This window comes from Bombus affinis, chromosome 15, assembly GCF_024516045.1.
Source record: "Bombus affinis isolate iyBomAffi1 chromosome 15, iyBomAffi1.2, whole genome shotgun sequence".
Taxonomy (NCBI): domain Eukaryota; kingdom Metazoa; phylum Arthropoda; class Insecta; order Hymenoptera; family Apidae; genus Bombus; species Bombus affinis.
This window is the reverse complement of record NC_066358.1, coordinates 5,680,088-5,705,148: the sequence shown is the minus strand read 5'-3', so window position 1 is coordinate 5,705,148 and position 25,061 is coordinate 5,680,088. Positions and strand designations below refer to the sequence as shown.

Genomic DNA, 25,061 nt, shown 5'->3' with positions numbered 1-25,061 from the left:
CGATCCAGATATCGTTCACGATCCACTTTTGATTCACCAGGGAACACTTGTTCCTTCTACGAAGTCCAAAGGATAGAGTGTCCCTTAGACGTTTTCAAAGGTATCCATTAAGCGCGGAACAGCTAAATGACGAGCAGGGAGGCTATAAAGCTCCGTGTACCTGGTTCTCAACCGATGACCATGAAGATTTAACACTTCTGGTCATCGCAAAGAAGTGCCATCTTATTTATTCGACGCACATCCATTTCACAGAACCGGATTACATAGCTTTTGTTCAAAGTCAATTCTAATCTAGTCACGTTGCCCTGTAAAATCGGTTGCAAATGATACAAGTAATCATCCTTTCTTTCTTTCTTTTCTTATTTTTCGCGGTCTCCTGAACCAGAGAAATGTCCGCCAGGTGGATTGGAACCGTTTTATATTCCGTTTTACGATTTTGCAATTGTAGGACGAATGATCAGAGAGTAAAAGGAGAATTCCGATGGAATAGGTTTTATACTAGCGATTTGTGTGTGATTTCGTGGATCGTTGATGGGATTAGGGATGGCGGAAGCAGCGATTGGATCGTACGAGGGTCATTTTGTCGGTTGAAACTTCCATAGAGGAATTTGTGTTTGTAAGCGAGGTAGAAGAGGTTGGATTCTCGGTTTACTCGCATCCTCAAGTCTTGCGACCGTGTCGTAGATTGGAAGTGCATTGGAGAAGAAATCTCGAGGCGAACCTGTGATCGTCACACTGCTTAAAATAATTAGAGGATTTCTTTCCTGTCTATTTCATCCTTATATCCACCCATTGTGTCTGTATATTCGCTCTAAATGATTGTATCACAGTACATGCTTATCACGACAGGGTAGGCAATTTTTATAAACGCCTCTTGTTTCTGTACGTTTGTATTTAACGATCCTATCGTAGTCAATCTTCGTCGCAGCAAGTGTTCCTCCATTTGCAACGATACTCATAGAAATAAAACGCTTTATCCATGTTCGATTGGATGGAAAGATTGTGAAGAATTTCTTGTTCAATATAATCGAACATCGTTGGATCGTAACATAGACTACTATAGGATCTTACTACTACAATTATTTTATTAACAATAAACTGATCATTGAACAGTAACAATAACAATAAATAGTGAACAACAACGTATTATAATTAAGACAGCTAGATAGTTAACACGAAGCTATTTCTACCAAAAACCAGTCAAAATGACTGGTCTTTTAAAAAAATACGTAATAATAGAATATTTGTATATTTATTGATTTATTACCTTCTTACAGAAGCAATTCCACGTTATTTAGTACATTTTTGGTACTACTAATCCATCTGGGACCATTATCCCTAAACGAAGGTTGATACATTTATAAAATTGTAGAACCAGTCATTATGACTAGTGTGGTATTTCCAGTGTTAGCATCTAGCGATCAATTTGGAATTTTCCTGATAACTGATATCATCATATCGAATGATACGCAATAAAAATTTAAAAAACACGTGGGAAGTTGTAGAAAACGAGGAAACTGGCTAATTGGGGTTCGATAAACAGATTACAGGACCCTTTCACACTTTGACAAGTACCAGTCATTTTCACTGGTATTGGTATAAGTAGCCTTGATACAAAATTATTTTCAGTTTGAGTATATAAAAAACAAAATAAAATTCATTATATTATTCTTTTAGTTATCGTTGCGAAAGCCATTACGTCATTGCGGGAAAGAACTATAACATAAAGTAGGAATTTCAAAACAAAATTTTGTTGAGGTTATTAGATGTATAAAGAGAGAAAAACGCGTGGATAAAGTGTAAGGTACAAAATATATATATTTAATGGAGAAGTGTAAGGTAGGAATACAATTTGAGCTGGTCCAGATCCGCAGTGTTACCTTATAACTGAAAAGCCCCGAAGCCAACGTCGCCTGTCTATCGTTTATGGTCTGCCTTCATGCTAGTCTTTTGTCCAGAAAGACCTAAAAAGACCAGATGTAAAGTTTTCGTAGAAGTGGTGACCACTTCAACAAATTGTAAAACCAGTCGATTTGACTGTGGTAATTCTAGTGTTAATTTGTAACTCTCTTCACCACGGATCCAACGCTCTCTCTCATGTGGACCATACTCTCAACACTAGCAACACTATCTGCCTGACTTCTCGATTCACACTCTCTGGCTTCTCAACTCACGCTCTCTGCTTTCTCCACTGGCAGTGTTTATAGCTCGCCCGATATCTCCTAGGCCTTTCGTCCACGATACTACGCTACATACAACGTGATAAATCTAGGAACAAGGCGATTGAATTTCACGAGCAAATATTTCTCTAACGCGAAAAATCGCAATATACGTAAAAGATTCGTACGAAATTACATCGTCGCCCCGACGAGTAATTATATCGAAGACAGCGATCGATTATTCCTACGCGTCACGGCGGAAAGAGTAAAAGCTGGAACGAAACGCGACGAAGAGAAAGAAATAAGCATTTTGCTCGGACTCTTCGAACGAGACGGATCATTTCGAAGCGTAACAGCTGCATCGTGGTAAAAAAAACACTGTCTCATTAATTCACCGCGGGTCGGCCGATTAATTAATCATTACGTTTGCGGGACGTCGGATGAATGAGCCAGCTAGATTGAAAACGTGCTCCAGCCAGCACGTAACTGCAATGAACTATGGGAAACGGATGACCGATCAATTACCGCGGAAACCCTTTGACGGTGGCCACAAAGAACAACGGACTCGACGCCGCGCCGCGATCCTGGTCGAGGGTGGACGACAAGAAGCCCTTAGCAAAATTCCACCATGGACTCGTCCCCATTAAAATGTCAACGCGATCGAGCGTAACACAAACTGGTTCTGCGTATCGACTTCACCTGAACTTGAATTCTCTTCGTCCTCTTCTTCTTCTTTCCTTTCCTTTTCACTTTTATTTTTCATTCATATCGATTCCCTTTCTTTCATGTTGCTTTCATCTTCATTCTGCTATCTCTGATCCTTCTTATTCTCCTAGTTTTCGGTTCTACGAATTCTTCATTTTTGTTCGTTCGTATATGTTGTTCTGTTCGTCGTTCCTCTCCCTCTACCTTTGATCCTTCTGTGATCTTTAACGACATCAATTTTCCATTCTCTTCAATCTTCTCTTTTCATTTTTTCCGATTCCTCTTTTCTCTCATCTTTTATCTTCTCGTTGTCCCGATTCATTCTACCTAGCTTTGACTATATTTCAATTATAACGCGGCAATTATTTTTTCTATTCCACTCTCTCAATCTTCCTTTATCTTCACCTTTCCCTGTTCCACGACGATACCTTTCCTGCTTCTCCTTTTTCCTCCTTCGTCCATCCTTGCCTCGAACCTCGTTGTTTCTGTATCCTGTAATCACGCTAATCGATCCTCTCTCTTTTCTGTCGCGTTCCTTCCATTTTTTCTTCACCTTCCCTCTATTATCCTGCTCTCTCGTTTTTCCGATATCGGTAATATTCGATCGGAATTATTTACGAACCGGTGTTTCCGCCGCCGAAGCCCCGGCGTTGAATAGTCGTTTCACCGGTGAATTATACACGGGCTAAATGAGATTACGTATAATTTCTGGCGTACTTTGATTCAGTCCCGACGAATTCCACTTCACTCGGCTGCCTGCCCATTTGCGTTGGGTAACGTTCGAGGAGCTCGGCCGTTCCGCAACACCGAGCCAATTATACGAAGCCTTGGTCGAGTTACTGCTACTTCGCGAGTTCAATGGATTTCAACGATGTTTCATCTTTCGCACACATCCTTGCATCCCACGAGTATACTCCGCTAGTATTACACGCTTGATTGCAATTGACGATGAGATAATGTAGCGCGCAACGTACCTTTTATCTTCCATCAAAGCTTGTCGCAAATTGTCATCATAGACTTGCAGCTGATTTGCTTAAACATCTAATATAAAAGATGAGTTTCTTCCTCGCTGGCAAGACCTTCTGCCGACAATTCCATTATATCTTCCGTGGACCTTGACTTCCAACTGACACGTTGCAGACGGGATGGATAAAAGGAGAACGCGGTAGATGTAATCGACAAGTGGAATGCCGATAATGAGGACCTTTCAACCTCATCGTCGAAAAGTTTGCCGGAGCTTTTCGCTTGGAATCTGATCTTACCATCGCGCTGGACGACTTCTAAATTCTTTCCGAAAGAGTATTCAGTGTGCGAGTTCGAATTCTTGTGTGTTCGTATGAAATTTGAAGGTTTTTTATTTATTCTTAATATTCACAATTTGTCCATTTTGGACATTAGGTCGAATTTTTTAGAAGTTGTATTATCATGTAGGTGGCTACCCCAGCGGGGTACCATCCTCGCGTTTGCTAGGTTATATCCTTTGTGAGGTCTGCTGGGTGCTTCCTTTTTAGTCTTCTGTCCATGTTTAAGGTGTTGAACGTTTCCGCAGCTAGCCGGTTTGGGTGTGTTGCTATCCTTGCTTTGTATTTTTCTGCGTATCTGCTAATTTCTTCCTTGACCGTTGGGATTCACAGGTGCCTCCGTATGTCCTCGTTTCTAACGTACCATGGTGCGTTTACTATCGTTCTAAGAATTGTAGCTTGCATTGTCTCTATTTTGTCTATATGGCTCATTGCTGCTGTCCCACATAGTGATATTCCGTACGTCCAGATTGGTTTTATGATCGTTCTATATATTTTTAATTTATTTTCTATGCTTAATTTGGATTTTCGACTTGTTAGCCAATGTATTTGTCTCCTCGTTGTCTGTATTTTGTCTATTATTGATTTAGTATGCTGTTTCCATGTGAGTTGTGTATCTAAGTGGAGTCCTAGGTATTTGACTTGCTTTGTTTGCGTTATATGTGTGCCGTTCAGAAGGATGTTTGGTGGTATCTGTTTTCGCAGCGTGAATGTAATATGGTTGCATTTATTGGGGGTTGCTTTTGTTTGGTTTTCTTGTAGCCACTTTTCTATTTTTGTGATATGTTCTTGTAGTAATTTGACTGCCGTTTCTGGGTTAGTGTGCCTGACTAGTATAGCTGTGTCGTCCGCGAATGTCAGTACTTTGCTATTGGTAGTTGTTGGTATGTTAGCCGTGTATAACGTGTATAGTATTGGACGTAGGACGCTTCCCTGCGGTACCCCTGCCTTGATGTCTTTAACTTCAGAATATGTGTCCTTGATTTCTATTACGAAGGTTCCGCTGCTTAGGTAAGATTTTATTAATTGGTGTATTTGCTCCGGGAATTGTTTCCTAATTGTTTGTAGTAGGCTTTCGTGGTTTATTTTGTCAAATGCTTTCTCTATGTCCATAAAGAGGGCTGTGCAGTATTGCTTGTTTTCTAGTGCTAATTATTATTTCGTTGATAAGCCTGTGCATTTATTCTATCGTGGAGTGTTTGTTTCTGAATCCAAATTGGTGCTCCAGTATTAATTTTTTAATCTCTATTATTGTTTTTATCCGATCATATATTATTTTTTCCAGTATTTTGGAAAATACTGGAAGCAATGATATTGGTCTGCAAGATGTAGTTTGGTGTGGGTCTTTGCCTGGTTTAGGTAACATTTTGATCCGTGTTAGTTTCCATGGTTTGAGAAAGTATTGAATTCTTAGTATTGCATTAAATATTATTGTCATTAGCCTTATCGAAATTCGAAGGTGCAAGGGCGACTAGCGCGCATAATACGCGAAAAGGAAATACAAAATATCCCGAGCTTAATATCTGTTTGTTACGATGTCTTCTCGTTTCTTCAAGTGTATTCGCCGAGCTAGAAATTTACATAAACGGAGAAGAGTGGTTGTAGAAGACACTGTAAGTGCTAAGAAACAAATTTTTCAGCGTCAGAGAAAAGACGTCTTACACGTTGACGTAGCGTAATCCAAATTCCTGAAAAGGAAAAGTGTATCTATAGAAAACTTCGTATACGCCGTCTTTTACTTGTAAAGGAAACTAAACGTTCCATTCATTTGGATAGATATCATTCGTTTAAATAGACAGTTCGTTTCTTCGATGGACTGTAACGTGACCCAATTCGGGAAAAGTGAGCCTGGCTTGAAAAGCGCCGGTAGAAAACACTGCAAGTGCCGAGAAACAGGAAAGGGAAACTTGCGCGTTAACGTAATTGAAATTAGAAAAAAACTAAACTGTATTTGTAAAGAATCCTGAATGTATTTAATCATAAAGGGAATTCGATATTTCATACGTTTCAGACAGCTGGCGTTCTTCTGAATAGACAAAAGCCAAGAAACGAGTAATCAACATTTAACAGAGTATACTTTTATATGCTAGATTTTATATATAGTATACTTTTATATACTTTTATATACTAGGTAGTAGTGATACTTGTATGCGAATATCAGTGTGTGAAAGTTGTGTGTGCGCGGCGTCTCGAAAATAAAGGAATGTAAACTGTTGAGTATGAATATCTGTATCGATGAATATCTTTGAAATCGCTTATCAAATAAATATATAACTATTCTAATATAAATTCTAAGTGTAAATTTAGCGTTCCTCTATCGTTATTTCGGCGATTAAGATCCAAAATTTTCAGCAGTTAACAGCAATGTTTTCTAATTTTCTCTGGAAATATTCTCAGCCTATGAGTAACACGTTCGATAACGTATCGACGATTAAACGATCCAAGAGACATCAAGAAGTTGTTGAACTAATCTTAGAATGGATCGATCTTCATTCACTCGCACGATGTTCTCGGCGAAGGACACTGTTTGCCGAAGCCAATCTATCTCGAAGACGAGATCTCGATCCTCGTTTCGCTGATTCCATCTTCTACCGACGTTCTTGCTAATTATGTTCGCGCATGCTGGCATAGTTCTGTCTCGCAGTTTCCTCCTTAGCCCTCTGCTGTGCTGAATTATCGCGCAGACGTTTCAATCACGCCAGTCAATCAAACATCCGCGGCCTTACGTACTATTTACATTATTAGGCGTAGTCAATTTCGCGATTCGGTAGCTGCAGTTTGTAATTAGAACTAGGCAACGAGGCGTTTAAGTGGACTCTTAGTCATTGGAACAAATGAGAGACGTTGTATATAAAGTTTGGAAATAATCGGACACCGACCGCGACACAGTTAGGATTTTTCGCGTTCCTTCGCTCGTTTCGACCGGTTCGTACATATTTTATCGTCGAAGAAGGAATTTCGTCGCGAAAATTTGAAGCCAACCGTGAAAAGTCTCTCGCATTTCTATGTGAAATGCCGAGATAACTTTGCTTAGATTTTTTCCGCTTAGGTGATTTATTAACGCGCAGCGTGTAAAGAGGGGAAACAAAATGAAAAGAAACATCGGCTTTTAAACATTTTCTTCTTTGGGGAGAACCCGTAATAAATAATTAATTTTCAAAATTTCGAGCTTCCAACCGCGAACGAATTTTTTCCTCTTCCGTGTAAAATAACGAGATTCTGTCAAGAAAGCTTGATACTTCAAGCTGCTTTCGTATCGTCGGAAAAATCTGAACTTTTGCTGTACCGGCTTAAATAGGGATATCTAGTCTGTGTCACCTTTTGCTCGAACTATAAAAAATGTTCGTACTCGCTTAAGCGTCAACTAAAAAAGACATAAAACACGAGATTCGTCCCTTGACCGTTACTTTTCCTAAAAAAATGCTCCCATAGACGAGCGTAGATCTTCTGTAGAGAGAAATACCTTGCTCAGCAGCGAATACAAAGAAAGCTCGTTTTACGTCGAAACCGAACGAAGAAGCGATAAATTTCGTTTCGAACGGAAAGCAACTGTCTAATTGCGCGAGATCCTATCAATTTCGAAATGTAACAGCAACGTTACAATGGCCAACAGACGAAGAAGGTGAAGATCGAATGACGGGGCAGCCGAACCGAACTGCCAAGTTTCCATTAGTTTTAACCAATTTCGAACTTATGTCGGCAGGAAAGGGGCATGCAGTTCTAACGGAATAAACGTGTTCGAAACACCTAATTGGTTTTCGAAAATATTGCGACGAGTTGGATCGAGGCTTGTTTCGTTCGGTTGATTGGCGATGGAGCGGTTGCTCGCGAAAGAAACGTTGATCGAGGCAAGTTCCGAACTTTCTTTCTCTCTTCGGGACGAAACGAAGTGACGAGTATGTCATGCCGAGCGAAAATGCTTGGAATCGCTAGTCGTTGTAAGGGTGTAAATCCTCGCCTCGAAGATTGATTCGATTTAGAGAAAATTGCGCGAGATATCTATCGAATCTTTGTTTCTACGTATCCTTGATCCTTTCCTTCCTTTCCTCTTTGACGTTACCAACTCTGATAAAATCTTCCTTTCGCTTCTGATTCTTTCAATCGACGTTTATTCGACCGCCTTCGAATTCGTCAAGGACCAAATGGCCAAATTCTCTTTCTTTTTTCTTTTTTACGATCAAATTTTCGTTCACCCGGTTGCTGTCGTAAATACGGAAGTAGTAGACCTAAGGCCTCGAGTAATACGATTTCGTACGCGGTCTTGGAATTCTCATATTGTGTACCAGGGGAAGTATTACGTTTCTCGAGGCAGCACGAGCTCCTCGAATAATCATGAAACGCAGCTGCAAATAGCGCAACGACGCTCTTTCTAGGTTTGTTTGTTAGTCGGCTAGTTTCTATGGGGTGGTCGCGTGACATTTACATTCGAGGCAGAACGAGTTATTGCGTTTCGCCGTGGTAGCGGGATTTATAGTTGACGCGTCGCTTAGAGCTATGTACGAGCGTGCGTACTTTTTCTTTTCTAACGGCTTTGAAAATCGACAGACCAACCGGCGAAGCGTTTTGCTCCATTTTCGATCGCCGGAACAAATAGAAATACAGTGAGCCGGCTTGGTGGTTACCGTGCCACGGGGATATCCAATGGAAAAGTCGAAGGAATCGATCGTTCGTTTTCCCCTAACCTTCTCCGCCGTCCATTCCCATTGTATCTTTGACGTTTATTGTTTAATAAATTTTTCAGAAATTTATGGACTTTATCGTTCGCTCGCTCCTTCCTCCGGGAAGAACCAACCGGCCTGTAAAACGATAGGAAAACTAAGAATCGTTTGCGAGCGGGATATTTCTGCTGAAATCATTTTATGTCTTTCGTAGTCATCGTCTTTCATCGATAATTGCCGAGCGACTGATTTTTACTGCTCCGTTCCGTTTCACGTTCACTTGAAACGAAATTAGCATTGTGCAGGAAATATATTTATTTACATGTTCTCTAGTCGCTACAGAGTCAAGCGAAAGATCGCGGAATAATCGCGTTGGCGTTGAGAAATTTGGAGAAAGTAAGTTACAGATTGAACGGGATAGAAATTTCGTGGAAGAATATGATTTCGTTAGAATGAGATTTAATGAATTACACTTCGATGTTTTCAAACTTTATAGCAATCATAGGATTTCAGCGAAAAAGGAAATAACAATGAGAGATGTACTAAACAAATTCTTACAATTCATACCTATTTTCACGATGTAATTTCATTCTCAGTCGGAGATTAAAATCGAGTGTCTGATTAAATTTCATTGTCTGTTTGAAATTTAACGTGAATTATACGCATATTCATAATAACCTACATAATTAGTATTATTCTCACTGCTGACGGCGAAGAACAATATTAAACGCGAACAATGCAGCTAAAAGTCGCAGGGGAGGTGTAGGAACGTTATTTTACAATTTTCCTGTAAACATGGTAAGCGTGTCTGAGTCAACAAATACAATTCAATAATGCAAATTGACCGAATGCAAGGAAATAAATGTATAAATGAATTAACAGAAGGCTGGCATGGTATTCATAACCGAATCAGTAACCAGACATTTCGTGTATGTTATGATCTTTTTACTTCGTAAATGCACGATATTAATGGCTGTCGTATAAATTATCATTGATTATATTATCGACCTGCAACATACTCTGTGTGTCGTTCAAATTCCGCACAGAATGTACCAACATTCGTCCGAACGAACCTAAAAGCTAAAAGATGCCACGAACAAATTATTGACTCTCACGAATGTCAATAAAATGAAAAAAACCCTAAGAGGATCGGTTTAATCGGATCTACTCCCGTCTGATTCGTTTATCAACAGCAATGAGGATGATCTTTACAAGGAATTTCTAATTCCTCGCTTATGAACTTCGCTGTATTAACTTTCCCTGACGTGAAACGTTAAATTAAAAATCAATCTTTCTTCTGTCGGATGTTTGCTCGCCTCCTCAAAAAAAGAAAAAAAAGGAAAAGGAAAGGAAAAGAAGAACGCGAAGCAACCTAACCTAACCATCCACGAAAGACAGCCCGAGGCGCTATCCGCCCTCGACATCTACGAACCGGTAGTGCGCAAGAAAGGAGGTACGCGACACCTCGTATCCCCGCGTTCTCCATGGGTCTAAGATAAATCGTAGTTTTAGCGGGGGTCACGTCCGCTCGCTAATGTATTCAGAGTCACTAAAAGGAAAGTTTATGGAATTAAAGAAGTTGTTCCGGGTTTGAGAAGGTGACCGTGCAAGGATTATAGCAGCAGGCGGCAAACGTTGCCGCGACCCTATCTGAAAGTTTCTGCTTTTATTCGCGATTAGCGAAACCACTGCCCGCCCCTGCAAGTGGTTGACTAGGCTCGTCGGCGAACGCGCTTAAGTCCACTTGGAACGAAGTTTCGTTAATCGTTCGAACCAACGAAATTCTGATAGCCAGGAAGATACAGAAGGTGCAGAGTTCTGCACGCCGTTCATATTGCGCGCCTCCTAGCAGCTTTCCCTACGCCTGATCCCGTTTGCGACACGCGAACGATCGTTTGAAGATTACTTATCTTAATTACGCGGTGCCTGAAACGATCGTGTAATTTATTTATCAAAAGATCGGCGGATAGAGCGTGCTTTACAGCTTAGTTAAGAATTACCGTTCTAAATCGGGTTAGGTCGTCGTTTGGATCTTTTGCTTTCGAAGCTTTCATTGTCCGTGGTGATTTGGCGAGGATAACAGCTTGTAGTTGGCTTGTAGTTCGATTAAGGGCTCCTTTCCACGTGTTATATGAATCATGCGAAGGGAATCTTAATCTGGTTCTGAGATGGGTTCTGGGTTTTGCTGCTAATTCGAAAGGAATTTTTAGTGTATTTTACTTGCGCAATTTATTTGTCCGAAACAAGCGACGGGGTGGTTTATAGCTTAATCGAGAATTCTTCTTATATGGAACATAGATCGTAATTTAGCGACGTTGGCCCGTTGATTTCAATTTGGACAGAATTTCTAGATACGTTGTTTAGCGTGTAATTTATTTATAGGAATAAATGGACAGAATTTGTAGCTTAATGAAGGATTCTTTTTCTTGTATAGAACATAGATCTTAACTTGACAGCGTTAGGCCCATTGATTTCAATTTGAAAAGAATTTCTGGGTATACTATGTCTACGTGTATGATTTATTTAGACGAATAAATCAACACGGATGGCTTATAGCTTAATGAAGAATTCTGTTTCTCGCGTAGAACAAGCACTCGTACGATTCGTTGAGATGAAACTGCGAATGTCGATCGTACTTTGATAAAGATTTCTAGGCATATTATCTTATCCCAAGAAATCGAAAAAACGGGTAGTTTATAGTTGAAGATTTTTGTTTCTTTTGTAGGATAAAGATTGTAACATGATAGGCCTGGCTTCTTAGGATCTGAGCTTCAGGTAGAGAGGGATCTCTTTTCTACTTTTAGATGTTCCTTTATTTGATAGGATATGTACGTTGAACAAGTATTTATGGGGTTAAGTTCACGTTCTTTCGATCTTTTTTACCAAGTACGAAGTTCGCAAGTTTGCCTCTTCTGCCGTATGAAACATCTTTCTTTCTCTTAGCTGGATTACATTTCTTCCGGCTTTCATCCAGCGACTCTTCATTAAACCCTGCGCTCTTCTTCTTAAAAATTATTCTGCAGATTGAGTGACGTTAATTAGCTGCCCTCATCAAGAAGATTACCCCTTTCATACAGTAACTGACTTTTTAGCCTTGGAAAATCCCGTTAGCTTTAAAAATCATACAATTTAAAGATTCTCGACTGATCTTGTTAAAATCCAGATCCTTTGGAATTTTCAAAATTTCGAAAAATGTCATGTTACTTCGATGTTAAGCGCGTGGATACGCTCAAAGTTCTTACTTCCCATCTGCTATTTTCGATAAAATTTTGTTACGTGGCGTGGATTATGAATTTTAAACTGCACGCGTGTTTCAATAAACATCATCGCGATAAACGAATCATCTACATATTCGTGGCTCTTCCAGTTAACGAAATAAATATCAACAAATAATACGAATCATCTAAACGCGGTATAAATACATTTACTATGATGCACGAACGTTACCTGTTAAATATTAATACCAGACAGCAACAAGAAGTTCCGCATCCCGAGAATTTCACTGACGAAACTGGCCGAAAATTCGTAAGCGGAGCGAAACGTTGCTTATTACAAACAGAATCGTAAAATCTTCAAATGGGATTATCAAATTTCTACCACGTTCATCGTGTACATGATCAAAGGGGCGAGACTTCTTCATTTCCTAACTTTAAACGCGGAAACACTGGTGGAATTTCCAGCCCGGGCGGAGAACGTACGATTTCATTAGCCGTGTTTCACCGAAAACCTCGCACCCTACGTTGAATATTTCCCACATCTACGCAGCAATATGCGCGTTGCGGCTGGCAATGCATCATGAAAATTGGCCACGGGACACGTTTCTCGCTCTCGTGACGCCCGTTTAAGTCCCGGATTAATTTCTCCGCCTTCCTTGAATCATCGCCGATTTTTCAAACGTACCTCGCACCTGTCGACGTCGACACGTTCCTGATGAAACTAACCATCGTTCCGCGATATTTCCCCGTTCCTGTCACTCGTTGAATGACGAGAATCCTTTCCCCGGATATTATATACCTTTGTTCAAACGTCCTAGAGCTGTTACCGGGCTGTTATTTATGCAACTTCATATTTCTACGAATATAATTAATAGCAAACGTGAGGCTTGTAGCGAAGAAATCAAAGTGGAAGATGTATCAGGCTGTGGCAAAGTTTCTTTCGTTTTATAAAATAATAGAAATAATGGATGGCGCAACATTTTTTGTTTCATATTATTTCATCGAATTACGTATGATCGTAATAATCGAAATAGAACAGAATGTTTCATCGATAATTCGAGAAAATAATATAAAACAAAAAATGTTGTGCATGTATTATTTGCTTGTCAAAGCGAAAGAAGCTTTTGGGACAACCAAATACGACAAAATATTGTGATTTCAAGGGACAGGCAAGCTTTGATATATTTTATAAAGAATATACGAATGAAAAAGTAATGAAAGGAAAAATAAAATGCGGATCGGTTATTCGATCATTCTAACGCTTCTAGCGTTAAAAGAATGGAATCCAAGCAGAGAATGCTTTCTTTATCTATTGTATCACATTATCTATTGTACGCGTATTTTCACGAGTACTATATTTTGAATACTTTACATATATCCATATATATATAATGTGGATTTTCGCTTCTCCAATTTTTCCATAAGCACATAAAGAACCGCGGTCTACCGGTAGCAATAAATTAATGAAATTTCATGCTCGAACTTTGCCTACGTTTATCTATATTTTTTCATGTTACGTGGATTCCGTTTTATCCACTGTCGCACCTGTAAATTCCCTACAAATGCATAAAAATTTAACCGTAACAATAAAATAATAAAATTTCCACGCTCCAACTTTCGATATCCTATACACTTTCGCATGTTATCTGCATCTGTTTTTATCTATTCTCGCGCCTTCGAATTTTCCACCGGTGAATGAACGTCCGCAGTCCGGCTGTAACAATAAATTAATAGAAGTTTCCGGAACTTTAACGCAAACCCAGAGCGCAGAGGGAAGATTATCCGAATAATCTTCGAGGGAAATTATTCGTCGCGCAACGACCAACAGGAATTAGTAATCGCGAGATACGCATAGAATCTGGTGACGTTCGTCGTTGTAATTCGTCGTGACGACGACACTGTCGAAGATCACCGTAACATGGAATTAGCAAAGTTGCCGCTCGTTCCTATCTTTGCGTCAGCTACGACCCTCAGTCGCAAAAGAGAAACAGCTTCTGCCAGGTTACGTACGAAGCCCTGTTTAAGTATCGTCGATCAACGTAGCGGAGAATTTCAACTACACTTGCCTCTCGTAAACTCTAGCCTGATTGACAGAGGCTTCTTGCCAGGGGTTCGTCAGTTTTTCGCTCGTGAATCTTCCCTATCTCTCTTTCTCTCTCTCTCTCTGGCTTCCTCTTTCTCTACGTATACGTACTACGAAGTTCTCGAATTTCTCCCTGACTGCTTGCACGACCGACTTGCAAGAAACTGCGGCGCCGCTGTAAACAAGCGAATTCAGTCCGGATAATGCGGTGGAGTATCTTCCGCGACTTGGGTGAACCACCGTTCCAACGCGTATCCTTGACTTATCTCAATTCAACTCGCTAATAAGTAATTGGGAATCAGTGAGCAGTTTTGATTCTTTGAGATACAAATTATCTGGAATTATTTGGATATCGTTATTCGGATACGTGTGGTCGACGGTGTGACGTGTTGTTGGTTAAATTAATAACGAGACGAGTTAATTTCGTTAACTATATTTACAGATATTTTAAAATGTAGAATACAAAGTTAATCGCAAGCGTTGCTCTCTTGATCAGATTGATTCGTTATAATTCTTCGCTCGACTGATGATCTCGATGACTCGATACCGATATTGATTCGCGTGACTGACTGACTGACTATGTCTGGAGAACATGGTCGTCTATTTATACTGGTCGGGATAGTGTTTCACCCCTCGTAATTGCCAATGCTAATAAATAATTAGCTCTAGCTATCATATTAAAAAGCAGATTTTCTCGTAAATCAAGCTGTGCTCGTAACAAAATGACACGATAATCTATTAAAAGCGATCTCCGTGGAGCAACCGTGATTTAAATTAACATTCCTTGATCGTTCGTTTCATACTGGTCGAGTATTGGCGGGTACTGGAAGGTTTGAACTTGGCTCCGGTTGACGGTTGCACGTAGCCGCGATATTACTTTGTCCGGAGTTTGTTTATTAGATTTTGTGGGTTGTACAGTGTTAATCCTCTGTGGCAAAACAACTACGTGAGGCATCTTCGAGTCGAAACGTCCTGTGACGCATGTGCCGTTACATTCGCATAGGACGCAGCGAGCAGAGATAGACCAAGTAGTGGAGCAGTCAATTTTTCATTATATTAGTCGGTCATAATATACAGCGATACTGTAAGAAAATAAAAGCGAATATAGGAGAAGTGATTTCAGTTCGATGACCAGGCATCGCCTCAAGCTGATCGTTTTTTGGCTACTTTCGAAGCGATCCTCACTCGGAATTATACGGAAAAACGTAGACAAGCGATCTCTCCGTCTGCTCGTTTTTTCAGGCTTATTTATTAATTCTCTCGCGTTCCGCGGCTGTTCTTGACGTTGGACTTGTGGCGCAAGAGAAAATGCTGCTTTTTATTCCGAGTAAGGTTTCTTATTTATGCTTGGGAATTATTTGGCGAAGAAAATACTTGAGAAAAATAGGAGAGAATCGAATGTCCTCGGGGGAAAAGGGTAGAAGAATTAATTACCCGTTGCTACTGTAAAAGAATGCCTCTGGAATAATGTGTCGGTAAATTTTAATCCAGAAAAACGCCGCCGGATATTATTAAATACGAATTATGGTAAATATAGCTAAGTCTATAATCGTTATTTAATTTTAATTACTCTAACAACGTATTCCAGCCATTTTCCATCGACTCGTGTTTCCCTATCGTGAGAAAATTCCTTGAACACGTGGAAGATACGATAGAGACGCGTTATTTCCTGTAATTGTATCAAAGATTTTATTGCAGATTTTTTCTTAAATGTTAACACGTCGTTTGCGATAGAAATAATTCACCAAGCATCGTTATCAGTTTTAAAAGGTAATCCTCTAATTCATCCGTCGCTGTAAAATTTGCCACGCTGTAATACTTGTTTACCGCGTGCGTGTACAACGATCGAAATCTCGTTAGAGCCAGTATTTTTTCCAAGTGTATACGCGTTCATTAAAAATGTAGCCGCGTTACGTGTGATTCGGCATGGCACGTTGAACGCCTGCCGATACGCAAATAGAATGCAAATAAAACGTGGCCGATTTTAAATACGCGCGTCCGTTACATTACAAGCCATGAATATGAGGGAGAATCTGTTTCCCAGTTTCCAATCGAATTTTTTTTTTTATAAACGAATGACAAAGAACCGTCCGATTTTTCTCTTATGTAAAATCCATTCTCTTTCTCTCTCTCTCTCTCTCTCTTTCTCTGTGCGTGTGTGTTTCTCAACGAGAATTTTTGTTTTTAAATATCTCCGCTGAATAGCGGTACATTACGATCAAAAGGTACGAAATAAATCCTCTTTTAACGCGCCATATAACCAGACGGTTCGTTCGAAATCTCGTCGCACGATGAAAAACCTGGGATCGAAATTTATTATTCACGGAATGAAACGTGAAACGCGAATGTCTGCGATGGCAATCACAGAGGATCAGGCGTAATGGCGTATCGCGTGTAATAAATTATTCCAACTGTGTTTGAGATCCATGGGGAGAAGAAACGTGGGAGCCAAGAATACATTGTTTAAATTTCTACCATGTATTTCTGGCCTTACCATAATCTGACAATCTTATACATACGTATACACAACTCTTAATGATACAATATTGTATAATACGTACAACATATAGCGCTATATTACACTTATATAATATGTACAGCGATATACGACTATGTGATATACTTGTAAAATACACATAATAATGATACCACAATAGCAATGATATATTCCATCATATTTACTATATTACGTATATTTTGCATTCTACTGTATATATTCATTTACTGATTGTATTAACGCAAGAAGTCTTCTTATTTTAGTTTAGACGCCACTTTTCAATTTGATTTATACTTAAAAATTACGATGTACGACTATGTGATACATTTGTAAAATACACATAATAATGATACCACAATAGCAATGATATATTCCATCATATTTACTATATTACGTATATTTTGCATTCTACTGTATATATTCATTTACTGATTGTATTAACGCAAGAAGTCTTCTTATTTTAGTTTAGACGTCACTTTTCAATTTGATTTATACTTAAAAATTACGATATACGACTATGTGATATATTTGTAAAATGCATAAGATAATGATACCACAATAGCAATGATATATTCCATCATATTTACTATATTACGTATATTTTGCATTCTACTGTATATATTCATTCACTGATTGTATTAACGCAAGAAGTCTTCTTATTTTAGTTTAGACGCCACTTTTCAATTTGATTTATACTTAAAAATTACGATATGCGACTATGTGATACATTTGTAAAATACACATAATAATGATACCACAATAGCAATGATATATTCCATCATATTTACTATATTACGTATATTTTCTATTCTACTGTACATATTCATTCACTGATTGTAATTAACATCAGAAGCCTTCTTATTTCACTTTAGGCGCCACTTTTGAACGTGATTTATACTTCAAAATTACAAGACATTTAACCACGAACATATATTTAGTAAATAACTAGTATACGGTATGAACAGCCGTGCTAAACGTATAACAAATGTTGAAGATGTCCTTAATATTCAAGTTTACCGATACAACGAATAATTAGCTTCCTAAATACTTGTGTGATAAATAGAAAAAATAAATAGAAAAACCATTAAATATCTTGCAGTTTCTACGTACATTTTCAGATTCCAAACATTATCGATACGATACGCTTAACATGTTCGTGAAAAGTATCCTTCGAGCGTCGCGTAACAGCTTGACAATTTTAACCTTTGCTATTGTAATTCTCTGGCGATTTGACTTTGTAAGAAGATGATATAATATTGAAAGTTTCGCGCAGTCCTGATTCGATGACCAGAAAATGTAGTTGTCTCGGTGTCGTGGGAAATTTATTCAAGTTCGAGTAACCAGATTGCGGGATACACGGCTCGTGGGATCGTCGGCCGTTCTTTTCGCTCGCGTTCCCCCGAACGCTTGAATTAACTAATTAACGTAATATCGTGGGCGCCAGTCTGGTTTTTCATAAAACGTCCTTGAATCCCGCAAAACACCTGCGATTCGCGCTCCGCGAAAACAGACAGCACGAGCAATCTTAATCCGTTTGCGAACCGCGGACGTCTATTTGCCGATTCTTGTTGTTAATCCTCGATCGCGAAACAAAAGGAAAATTACGGGTACCACGGAAGTGGTATCGTCGATCGATCTACATTTACGATGCGCATAGCGATGATTAATGTACCGGGTTGATGATTGATTAATGATCGTTCCACGTTCGAGTATTATTTTCTATTCGTTCTTCCATTGCAAGTGTACATCGCTGTATTGTTTATTTGATAAAACGTTACGATGTTTTAACAATACGTTTGACTTTGCATGTACAAGCTCGTACACTGCATGGAATAATAATGTTCTGCGATCGAAAGCGTTTATCGTTACATCGATTGTTTGGTAGAAAGTTATGACGTTTCAAAGATATATTTACTTTCGTACATGCAGTTCGTACGTTCTACAGAATGATAATTTTTATTTAAATAAAACGTATACAGTGGCGCGTAAAGGAAACTTTCAAATTTATACGCTGTGGCGTTGAATAATTTCTACTCTAGAAATTTTCTACTACGCTGGTAACGACGGTTCATTCTGTCCTATACATCACATTTATTCATTGTGTTCTTTGTCGAAGATAAATCCGTTTCGCGAAGTTACCATGTCTCTTTATAGAACGCTTCTGATCTTATAAACTTTCTTTCCTTCGTTCTTGTTTTCGTAGAGAAAAAAAGAGAGAAAGAATATCTTGGATTTCCAGGGAGAATTAACGACCAACGTATTTGGCCCTAGCAATTCGTCTTTATCACCGGGTGAATCAACGATTTAATTATTCAACAATGAAATGGCTGCTTTTATTTTGCTTTGTGGCCACATTCACCTGTACATTTTGTCCTCTTTTTCTCTTTTCTTCTTTTTTCCGATAGTCCAGGCAACTTCGATATTTAAGTAACCGGGAAACTTCGTTTGTTACGAACGAAGTTTTTCTTAGATTACTACGTGTTCAAAGTTTCATCAAGGCCAGGAAGCGGTTACGCTGGAAGAAAAAAGTAGAAATGGGTTGAATATAAATTGCTGGATGGTGACGAAGGGGTTAGATTAAATTCAAGGGCTGTCCTTCGGGAAAATGTACAGAACTTTGGATTCGGTTTGGGAACTGTTACTTCGAAAAGGTATCCAACCGCCTTCAGGGTTCCGTTCGAAATAGCTGACCTCGAGTACGTGGTTTTCCACTTGGAGATTCGCCGGAGAAAGCTCTGATAGACTAACTCAGGATTCGATTCGAATCGTACGAGCTGTCTTGAATTTCACCCGGCCAATGAAGTTCGAACCTCGCGGTGCAATTTTGACACCTTCCAATCTCGCTCGATAAAGTGAACGTAGCCTCAGCCCCGAGTCTATTAATTTAAGTATACCGGAGAGTTTGAACGTGGTTAATTTTGTTTAAAAGTTTTAATTCCGCCGGAAATCGGAAAAATTATTGGAGAATAATTAAGTATCCGATGCACGTGGCGTATAAGAGTATAAGATTATTATTTTCAGTTATCGATATTTACGAATTGATATTCGTGGTCTCTGTGAATTCATGTGTTATTTAATCATTCGTCATTATGAATTGATATTTTGATTTAGTTATTCGTCTGTACGAATTTATGTGCATTTATTATGAATATCCTGCTATATTAAAATGTATATTTTCTCCGAGATATACACTGCAGCAATTTCATTTTCTCGTTGCTACGAATCTTGTTCGATACTTGACGTTTTTTTAACGCGATCAACATTTATTAATTATTTACTTTCCACAATTTTTTTCTGTTCTTTCAATTGGGAGGAAAATCGATCGTCGTGGAAATACGACAAAGTATTATACTTTACATCGTTAACAAAGCGTCTGCAGTAGTTTAATAATAATTCCATATATAAAGAAAGCCAATAAGACCAACAGTCGTCTAACAGATAACGAGAAATTTGGGTTATTATTATACGTTGTTAAACACTGTGCGTTTAAGGATTAATAAATCAAAGAACCTCGTGGAAATATAAAATTAATCACGTTGGATGCAGAGACGTAGAGAAGAAACAAGAAGGCTCTTGCAGAAGAACGATGGCACGTGACAAGTATTCCGTAAGCTTCACACATCCTATTAATTATGTATGAGATCCATAGATCTTCTGCTTGAAAAATTTAGAAATTACTTCGATCTTGCCAATTTTAGAATTTTCAACGTCATTTCCCCGTATTACGCCATTTATCGTATCGGCAAGGTTTCATGCATTATTCGTTATCGTTGTACCATATATCGTGCGGAAAAATTTCACGTGCGCATATTTTCCTCGAACTTCATTTCCATATCGATAAAAGCGAGATCCGCGAAATCTTAATACCACCCTCAACCCAATCGCTCCAATTTGTAGTAGGCTTATCGTTGATTCGGTCGTGATTATTATTTAAATTTCAATAATTCCCTTCCATTGAACGATGTTCCTTCTCTCTTTTTCTTTTTCTTCTTTTTTTTTTTGCATTGCAAAGAAGCGTTACAACCGAAGAGATATCAATGGACGGGGAGCGCGGTTCACGCGAGTCCAATTACGTTGGTCATGCGATGCATTATTGTATGCGGTTCCTTTAGTATTCTTCGAGATATGCGCGACCATACCTCGTGCGAGACTAATTGCTTGCCTCATGCGAGCCACCTCGGATCGCTGTTATTCCACGAAACGTTGGAAACATATTTTCCAGCAATTTTACGCCAGATACGTGGATCCAAGCGAATGGCATTCGTCTGAAGCCTTGATAAGAGAATCATTGCTCCCTTTGGAACAGGCCAACTTCCAACAGATTCTCGTTGAAGAGAGACGTTGGCTGAAATTAGCGTAAAGTCAGGGAATATTCTTTGTTTTTCACGGTGCAAGTTATTTATAAAAATTGTAATAAAATAGCATCATTTATTAAGGTTGTCGATAAAAATTTGTTCTTTTCTAGAATAAAGTAGCGTTAAATAAATTGCCATTGATTCGCGGAAACTTGCATATTCCCTGTAAAATTATAGGCTGCTGAAAGATACGCGAAGCATGCAAAATACAGTACTCGCGTTACAATACTCGGTAGATGGAAAATTCTCTGTCCACGACTTATTATCCTTTCAACGTATTGTTGGTTGGTTATTCTATGCAAAACGCTGCCATCGTTTATTTTATGTAAAATCGAACAACTTAACTTCACGCACGAGAACACAAATTCTCCCGTGACCGGTCAGCGGTGCGTTAATTAGCTTCATAAACTCGTGACTCGTCCACTAATTTCACCAGTGCGGTGTAACAATCTTACTTCAATTGTGTCTCATAGGAAATTCTTGTTTCCGGTATACGACAAGACAACGTGTCTTTGTAACCAAATATTCGTTTAGCAACTAAGTGATTGCGGAGTTTGCCATTACCACCTAATGACAAAATCCGCAATCACTTAGTTGCCAACCCAATAGAATCTACATTCGGACTGCAAGAAAATTTACCAATTTTACCAATATCAATCGTAGATTTGAGGAATATACACAGTATCGGGTATTTTTTAAGAACAAAATTCTCCAACGTTAAAAAATTTGAGCGGCAGTACCACCAGTAATATACCTTGAAGAGTAGCATTTGTACAATCGATAAATTTTAACGATATCCTTTAGTTTTCTTGAATACCAACAAATTGAACGCCAATCTACCAATTCTTTGCAACCTTGCAGAGGAAAAAGACAAGGAATTATGGCTCGTTAAATTTCGCTACCAATGTTACTTCGATTATTATCAACCGCTAAGTCGTGCACAGTAGATAGTTAGAGCGAAGACAAAGCCAAAGGCGCGAATTTTGGAAATTGCAAGCGGATAGAATTTCGACGCAGCGGCACAGAGATCGTTTCTCGAGGATCTCGTCGGCAAAGTTTCGAAGAAGATGCTTCGTGCCGGTGTTTACCAAGGCTCATTTTCCTCGGCGTAGGCAGACGATGCGCCATCAAATTCCGCGTGTATACGCCTCCCCACCTGGACACAACCGAATGTGTACGAACTTGACGACTGCGCCAACTCGTGCGAATTGGGAAGATACGAATTGCGGGTATGACAGAAGTAGCTGCCTGAAGCTCCTTCCGAGCGGAGACACAGGCCCGCGCCAGTTGTGTTAATCTGTCGTACGCCTGTGGAGCCCATTAACGTGCACCGCTGAGGGAATCGGATTGTCGAACGCAGCGCGAGCTGATTATGATAATGAACAGCCCTGGGCAATCTCGAGTGCAGCAGATCTCGAGACAGATGCTTCGTTAGTCATCGAACTGCTACGATAACGATTCTCTGCAATTTGCTACTTCATTCGAGGTTTTCTTATTTGATCGACGAAACGAAAAAATTTCTACCAGTTGCCACGCAATCTCACGTTCGTTTTCATGCTTTGAATAACGTTCCTACCGTTTTATCGTAAAGTTTCTTAGTCGGCAACTTCGATTAAAGTACGGGGAAGAAGTCTTTAATCGTAGTATCTACTGTCTCTGCTGTAGTACCTTTATTGCGGTTTTACAGTCTAAAAGAAGTTACGAAGAAAATTCTGTTGAAGATTAATGTTTCACAGATGAGACCATGCCTTTTTAACTTTGGTTCTTTTCCTTCGGATTTCTCGCCTCGTTGCGGAACGTTCCAAACATTTTTTCTTACCGTTCTTCGATCTTTCACGAGCTTGGAATTGTTCAGGAATTAAGCCTGAATATATAAACGATCCAGTTTACTCAGGCAAGGGTTAAATGTATCCCTTGGTGTCTAGACAGGAGGTCAATAATAGCATAACACCACATCAGAATGCATACATCATTCGCGTCACTTCATCTCATCATAGGGACATTGTATCGCTACTAGCAATTAGGCTGAGTGTAGGTTACATATTTGGGTAGTGTAGTAAATACTTGCGTTTATTAGTCGAATTTCTTATTATCGTTAACTAATGTTGCAAGAGCTAGATATTCTAAGACTGTTAGATCGCGTAATAATAAAATTAGACATCCTTTGTGTTACATTCTAGCGACTAGATACGTAAATTAATCGGGCGACTTTGTAAAGAAAATTGGAATTCGCCAAGATTCTCGTGTAGTTTTCGTCCTTTCGAGATATCATGAAATTCTAATTTCTTTCCGATGTTCTGTCGTTTGCTTTCATTTTTGCATATTTCATTTTATCGGCAGAAGGTAAATCATCTTCCTGCTGTACTTTATATTCGGCGTGTCCTGTCGATCGATCAGGAATTTCTATGTCGCGGAGGTTTCTGCCAACATTCCACCGGAATCGACAAAACTTTCACGATATTCCGCGTGATTGCAATTAAAGCGCCACGTTTTTGGGACACCGGTGCATTTTTCATGTCCCATCGTTCGAACCGCGAGGACCTGGCACACACGGCAGCCGATCCTGCAGAATTTTCGAATATTCGCGGCCACTCATCTGATAAAGTTCGCGTTCCATTCCTCTCTCTTCCTACTTTCTGTCATTTTCATCGATCCTCCTATCGGATTTTATTCGACCAAGCAGAGAAATGCTACGTCGTCGATGGGAAACGCGAAATTTCGTTGCTTCTTCGGAAATTCGTACTTGTTCCTACCTTGTGCATGTTTAATCGAAAACGCGGAAATATTTGGAAAAGTGCGAATGATAGCAACGAACGTCTCATTTCAGAACGTACCGTACGTATGAATAAGATAAGAGTTATCCGAGCCAACGGAGTCTTTGGATCGCGCCGGAGCAATTTCAGTTGAAACAATTAATTTCTTCTTTTTGGACGAACGCTACTTACTCGCGAATGTAATACAAAATTTTACAAGCATTCTTCTTGTTATATTAGCACTTGAATTTCGCACAGGACCGTAAAAGACCCAAGTTGCTTACGGAGGGTTGAGACATCGAACTTTCGGTCGACCGAAATACATTTCGCTAAATCTGCATGAGACTGCGAGGTCAGAAAAATTCCAAGGCTCTCAATTTCAATGTCTGTGTATGTTAAGAGGCGATGTCATCGAGCATGGCCGAGTATAACTCTGAAATAATAGCCGACGATGCAAATTTCCAAGACGGTCCTTGGAATTTCCGACGACGGAAAAATGCGGTCAAGCTTCCAGTGGAACTGATAAGGGGCTCGTGTGTGCCGGGCACTTCTTGATTTACATTTCGCCCATTTCGTCTGAATTTCTGCCGCGCGCCAAATCATGTCCCTCTATAACTACACCATCGCTCGCAAGTACTCGAACGTTTGCAAATTCTTGCAAATATACGAAGTACTGAATATCCCCAACCGAACTTTCATCTCGTGCAACAGTTTAACTCCAGCGAACTTTTTCTTAGCTTTCGTTACGAATCTTCCGAAGAATTTAATCGAAGTATTTAGTCCCGGTTATGGGAAAACGTAGAAAATTAGAAAATAGAGAAACGTGCTTCGGTCTTCTCTTTAAAAAATGTAACAGAGATGTCAGGCTTTTAATGGAACTGCACCGAGTATCTGGGTACTTGTGCAACGTCATATAAATAGTAAATTTCGCAGGGAATTGCATTAATTTTAAGCGTGCAGATACTCGCAGACCACGGTCCAGCCACCTGCTCTTGCCAGCTATCCTCGGGTTCCTCGTGACCCTCGTGTGTCGTCCTTAATCCACGGTAACTTCGACTGCATTAGGATTAATTCTTAACGTATTGGAATCGATACTCGGCGAGCTCGGCTGGTTCAAATTTACTTCGTTTACTTCGGTCAAACCGTACGAGCGCGCGGACCCTGTTTGCTGCTACTAAGGGATCCAACGTGTAATCCCGATAGATCATGGATTTTGAAGTTGGAAGCTTTTAACTCGTCGGCTGGCTTTTCTACCTCGTAGAACCAGCCAGCATGTTTTTTTCACCGATGTTCTAACGGGCAATTCGTGTATCGCGAGGATTGAGACTTTGAAGG

At 39.5% G+C, this 25,061-nt stretch overlaps 2 protein-coding genes and 1 long non-coding RNA gene across 9 annotated transcripts in view; 2 read left to right on the top strand and 1 right to left on the bottom strand.

Annotated features, from left to right (window-relative positions):
* The window catches only part of LOC126925044 (venom dipeptidyl peptidase 4), a 512,928-nt gene that overhangs the window by 93,523 nt on the left and 394,344 nt on the right, over positions 1-25,061 (top strand). The gene's annotated exons all lie outside the window — the stretch shown is intronic.
* Positions 1-25,061, top strand: part of LOC126925057 (14-3-3 protein epsilon) — a 296,135-nt gene that overhangs the window by 131,382 nt on the left and 139,692 nt on the right. The gene's annotated exons all lie outside the window — the stretch shown is intronic.
* Positions 905-3,654, bottom strand: LOC126925064 (uncharacterized). Its single transcript, XR_007713789.1, has 3 exons — positions 2,859-3,654; positions 1,050-1,964; positions 905-1,013 (listed from the first exon to the last, which is right to left on the bottom strand). It is a non-coding gene; the product is annotated as an uncharacterized LOC126925064 (long non-coding RNA).